The sequence below is a fragment of the Humulus lupulus genome, chromosome 1 (assembly GCF_963169125.1).
Source record: "Humulus lupulus chromosome 1, drHumLupu1.1, whole genome shotgun sequence".
NCBI classification, from domain to species: Eukaryota; Viridiplantae; Streptophyta; class Magnoliopsida; order Rosales; family Cannabaceae; genus Humulus; species Humulus lupulus.
Genome location: NC_084793.1, coordinates 163,898,164 through 163,904,446, shown reverse-complemented (window position 1 = coordinate 163,904,446; position 6,283 = coordinate 163,898,164).

Below are 6,283 nucleotides of genomic sequence, written 5' to 3'. Positions count from 1 at the left end.
CTCTCTAATTTTGAGACTTTGGGGCTGTGACTTAGGACATTCTCGGGGCATTTTATGAGAGAGCTTAGAGAGAGAAAGCTTGTATTCTCTAGAGAGAGAAACTCAGTATTTTTCTACTTACACTTAAGAAACTCAGTTGGCTCAAGTTCATCTAATCTTAAGTGTAGGTTGCATATATCACAACTCCAAGTAGATTAGGCTATTACCAACGAATTGGGGTTGAACCACTATAAAATTGGTCGTGTCGTTTTTATTTTATATTCAAGGCTATTGTCTTTACTGTCGTTTTTGGGTTTACTCGCTGTTGGCTAAAATCATGGTCAACAATAACAATTAAGAATTATTCTCAACCTTAAACAATCAATCAATCAACAATGACAAATATTATTCCTTATTCCCAATCAAACTATTAACATCGCAGATAACACTTAAGCAGTCAATTATCCTAATTTTTCTATTAAAATAAATTAAAGCTAAGCGCTCACTAATTAATAATTTTTACCAAGCAATAAATCCTTTAAGTATGAAATCTATTTAACTTAGAAAAAATAATACATTCAGTAATAACAAGTTAATCTAGGCAACAAATTCATTATGCATGCAATTCATTTAAACTAGGTTCTATTCTCCATCACAATTAAAATACATGTCATAATACATAATTGCAATTTATCATTCTACTTAGATTCCTAAACTATTAGGTGAATAACAATCCTAAGTGATAATAAAATAATGAAAAACCCTAATTAGCGACCATCTAACAAGATTTTATAAGATTCATAGAGTTCAACTTGAAGAATAGAAATAATTTAATATAAGGGAATAGAAGGAATAAAGTTCATCAATGTATTCAAGATTTCATGTCTAGGGTATTGAAAGAATCCTTAACCTAAAAGAAAACTACTCTATAAACATGATCACAAACATAAACATGAGTTGAAAATAAAGAAGTTTGAGAGATGAAGAAAAACTATAATGAATGTTAAAAGTATTGATGTCTTTTCTTCTCCTCTGCCACTCTAATCTCCAAAATTTTCAATCCAATGTTATTATCATATTTAACCCTAAACCCTTTTATAACCCTTGAAAATACATTGAAATTTATAATTTAAAGATGGAAATTAGTCGTAGGTCGCGACCATTAATATTGCTCACCGCGACCTGTAAACAGATTTTTCCAAAAAATTGTGCACTGGCCACGACTTGGGACATTGCTGTTCGTGGTTGTTGGGCTCTGTTTGTGTGGCCGCAGACTAGGATGTGGCTGGTCGTGACCATAACACTTTTTTTACTTCTTCATTTTTCTTCAACTTCAGCGACTGGCAGTATTTTAATCATAACTTCCTCGATATAGCTTAGAGTTGGACGATTAAAAAAAGTTATGGAAATCTAAGAATAATATCTAAAACATGTATTTGTAGAAAAGATTTCCAATGATTATTGGAATTTTTTTTAAAATCAAGTGTGAAGTTTCAGATTTGAAATGCTGAGCTTAACCATTGCGTGTAAAACATCCCAAATTCATTATTTTAACCCAAAATGTCTTGGAAATCCTAAAAATATTAAATAAATTAATTAAAAATATATAAATAAATAATCAAGTGCATAATCATAGAAGAATAATGATGTAACGCCCTGGATAGCCAAGACCGCTACACTGTGTGTTCATAAAGTGCCGGACTTGCTAATCAAGTCGTTAAAAGTAAAAACGTGCTATGAAACGGTAGAGGTACTAGGGTTAAAAGCGTTTTGGCCTCAAAAGTTATGTTCTCATTACTAAACATTTTTTATGTACATGGGATCCCAAAAATGACAGTTTAAAAGCCATTTACAAAAGTTACAAAATTTATGTATATTAACAGCCATACTAAGGCAAAATGAGCAGTTAGGTAATCTCTGTCCTGACACACTCCTCGACCATGGTGATCGAACGGCTGGCTATGTACATTTCACCTCGGAGCTCTCCATCTCAGGCCTGGTCCAGCTTGCCCTTGCCCTTACCTGCACCACGTAGCACCCGTGAGCCAAGGCCCAGCAAGAAAACACAACAATAATAGAGCATACACATTTAGCTGTCAAGTCAATTACACATATAGCATCTCATAAACTCAAGCATAACAATAGTCAAGTATTTCATATACTAAGCATCTCATAAACTCATAAAACACAATGCACAGACGATAACCAGGGCTAGCACTCACAGGCTACTCCCTCTGTTATCCTATTGTTTCTGGCTCCCAGTGGCCAATTCGTGCCCCATGCGCTAAATTCATGAACGGTACCCTTAGACCGCTTATACGTGTCCCTTGGCATAATACCAACGATGACACAATACACCTCTCGGGAGCACTTACTCCCATTCACAATCATACATTCGGGTGCAGTGTTCTTACCTTTCAATTCACTGGTTCTCGATGCCACGTAGCCGCAAGCACGGTCCTCTACCCCGAGCCTCTCCAAAGTCCTAATCACAACACAAATATAATATTCTTTGTCATTAACCAATCCAAGACTACCTTCCCGGAACCTAACCCACACTCTCGGAACCCCCAAAACCTTAGAACAACACCCCGGAGACATCCCCCGAACCCCCGGAGCAAAGGCCTAAAATTGTCGAAAGTAACATCCTGAAATTAGCCTTGTGCCGTGACACCACTTTCCTTGTGCCGCGGCACGCAAAAGCTGTGCCGCGGCACACCATCGCAGACCCAGAATTCTGGGTTTTCCTTCACGTTTTTCCCGAGCCTAACTCACTCCAAATCACCCCAACTTCATACCCAAGCCCCAAAACTTATTTGAAACCCCACATAGACCAACCAACGACTTGTAAACACTATAACCCAGCTTAACTACACAATCCCCCATAGAATTCACACCTAAATTCAATCTCTCACACTTAAACTGAAACTTGAGAAAAGTACAAACCAGAGCCCTAAATCCTTAAACCATAGCAGCTATGAAATTGCAAACATACTTAATACCCTTACCTCAATCAGAAATTCGACTTGAGCTTCCTCCAATCCAAGCTTGAGCTAAATTCCACCTTAACAAACCAGCTGAATTCCATACAAGAAAAACCATGGCTATCTCTCAATTCTTTCAAAAGAAACCAAATTCAGAACTTAACAAAATAGAGACCAATCCCTTACCTCAGTATAAACCTTGATATATGCTTGATTCCACACCCTTAAGCCCTTCACTAGCCTCAAAGAACTCAGTTCAGTTCCTCTCCCACTTTGCTTCTTAGGTTCTTGATTCTCCCTTTCCTTCTTGCCCTTTCTAGCCTTCCAAGACTTAACTTCAGTTATACTTAGCATAAACAAATCGTACATATCCTTTTCCCTCAGCCAAAGACTTCTATATCACTGCCAAAAGACCTTCTTAACCTTCCCCAAATATCCTTTTCTAACTAAACCTCAAGGGTACACTTGTCTTTCCACCAGCTTTGCAATTCTACCACTCTCCCCATAAAACTTGTTACTCTCTAAGGTTACTAATAGTTACGCAGGTTACCAAATTACCAGTTACCAATATCTAGCCTTCTAGGACCGTCTCGGCACGTGCATCACATTGGTATCACAGCACCCACGTGGTACGATTCACACATCATAGTTATCACATAACATAATTCACACATTCATATAACATGCTTAAAATCATATTCATACATCTTAATCATAATAATCACACATAATTCCCATCATGCCCTCCCGGCACACTAATCAAGGCCCTTAAGCCTTATTAGTGAATTTGGGTCGTTACAAATGAATTTAAAATAGACAAATTCGATAATTATCAAATTCCCCCTCACTTGACATTTGCTCGTCCTCGAGCAAAAAAAATAAAAACTAAACATATAAGCAATGGTTTTGTTGAAAGCGATAATTGTCTCAAAAAATTGCACAAACAAATAATTCATAGGAAAAATCTTAGTTCCACACTCTTTAGAATTTTAACTCAATATACAATCACCACTTAACAATTCAAACTATAACCCAACAAACCAATACAAAACTTTCTATTCTTAAGAAATCCATCTCACAAAATAAACACATGCAAATAAGACCATGGTGCAATGGGTCACAAGAAAGAGAAGAAATTTTCAAGCTGCAAAGGTTTAGATACTGGATTCCTTGAAGAAAAAGATTAATCATTATGGCTCAAAAATGGGAAATTAGGTAATTCAATATCATAGGTAGGCTTGAAAGACTCAAACAATCCAAAGAACTTCCCTTAATCATCTTCCTAATGATGTGTACTAATGATTTCACCTCAAAAAATTAATCAATAATTTCTAGAATGGTTAAGACTACATATATATATAATATCATACATAAATCTCTCCAAGTACTAGTGAAAAGGTAAATTCAATGTGTTCTACATTCAATCTTAAGTGACAACCAAAACAAGAGTTAAGCACACAATTCATGTAAAACTCATAAATTTCCTATAACAACCTAAAAAAACTAAACTAAGAAAACCACACTAAAAACAACTAAACATATCACAAACAAAAAATAATAACTAAAAAAAATTACAAATAAAAATAATACAGGTAGTTTTCCCTTCCCCAACACTTAAACAATACATTGTCATCAATGAAAATAAAACGAAAGATAGGTAGTTTTCCCTTCCCTCAAGTGCCTTGTCTAACTTCTGTTATATTATTTTATAATATAATGTAATAGTATATTATTTTATAATATAATGTTTTAGATTAAATAAATGTGACATAGAGTGTCACATATTGTAACATATAATAGAGAGTTACATTATTTGGATATATGTGAAATATCCAAACATGTAACATATTTGGTGTTACAAATTCATCACAAATTTGTAACTCCTAAAATATCACCCATTATTGTGTAGATTTGGTGTTACACAATATTGAGATGAATTTCTTAAAGCCATATGAGAAATGGCTGATAGAGATGTGATTTTAACTCCTATATTGTGTATGGAAGTTACAAAATCAAGTGGGAATAAATTGGAACGTTTTGGAAAAAACTGAAAAAATGTGTTGCTGAAATTGACTGAGGGCCGCGGCGCCTGGAACAAGCGCCGCGGCCCTAATGGCTGACAGCTTCATATAATTTCGGTTTTTATCCAATTTGAACGATTCCAACAGCCAAGTAACTCCCAAATCTCTATTTTAATTCCATAAAACACCCAATTAATCATTGGTAACAGCCATGGGGTTGGTGGAATTTGAAATTCAAAGGGTGTCTCTAAACTCTATAAATAGGAGCCTAATGCTCACTTGTAAGACACACCATTTCTATCCACTAAAGCACTTGGCTAGAAACACCTTGAGGCTTGATAATTCCATAAAGCATTTCCAAAATCTGAGAGAGATCCCTTAGTGCTTGAGTTAGTGGGAAATAAGCTTTTGGACAAATGTTTTAAACCTTGTTCAAGTTGGTGATCCCCAATCCTCTTCACTTAGGTTGTGTAAGTGAGAGCTTGTTTGTGGTTTATGTTCTTCCTTTTATTCTATTGATCTGCTTCTTATTCTCTTGTTTTATTTACTTGTATATTTTGTTTAAGAGTTGTAATCTCTTCATTTGGTCCAAACACTTTATTTTATTTGTAACTTTTGTTTTGAGTTGTATTTTACTATTCTCTTCTTCTTCATCATCTTCTTCATTTCCTTTGTTTTATTTGTATTTTCAGTTATAGAGTTGTAACACTTTATTTAATCAATCTTGTCCATTGTAATATTTTGCATAGAGTTGTAACATTATCTTACCATTTCCATTGAGGCAATATTATTTTTCCTAACATTCAAAAGCTTATCCCTTTTTGTTTCAATGGAAGGGGAGACAATCAAAATCATGAACCAAGACCTAGTGAGATTGGATAGGTTTGATGGATCCAATTTTACTAGGTGGCAAGACAAGGTGAGGTTTCTCTTAACCACTCTCAAAATCGCCTACATCCTTGAGTCTTCCTTGGCACCTCTAGCCGAGCCATCCGACAAAGACACTCCCGAGGAGGTGGAGAAGAGAAGGAAGAGGAAGGAGGACAATCTTCTTTGTAGGGGTCATATCCTCAACACCCTATTCGATAGGCTCTATGACCTCTACACCGAGACCAAATCGGGCAAGGAGATATGGGATGCACTTGAGAAAAAGTTTAAGGCGGAAGAGGAAGGTACCAAAATTTTTTTGATATCTCAATACTTCGATTTCAAATTTTTTGGTGATAAACCTATTCTTCCTCAAATTCATGAATTGCAAAGTGTTAAAGATTGAGCTTCCCGAGGCCTTTCAAGTTGGTG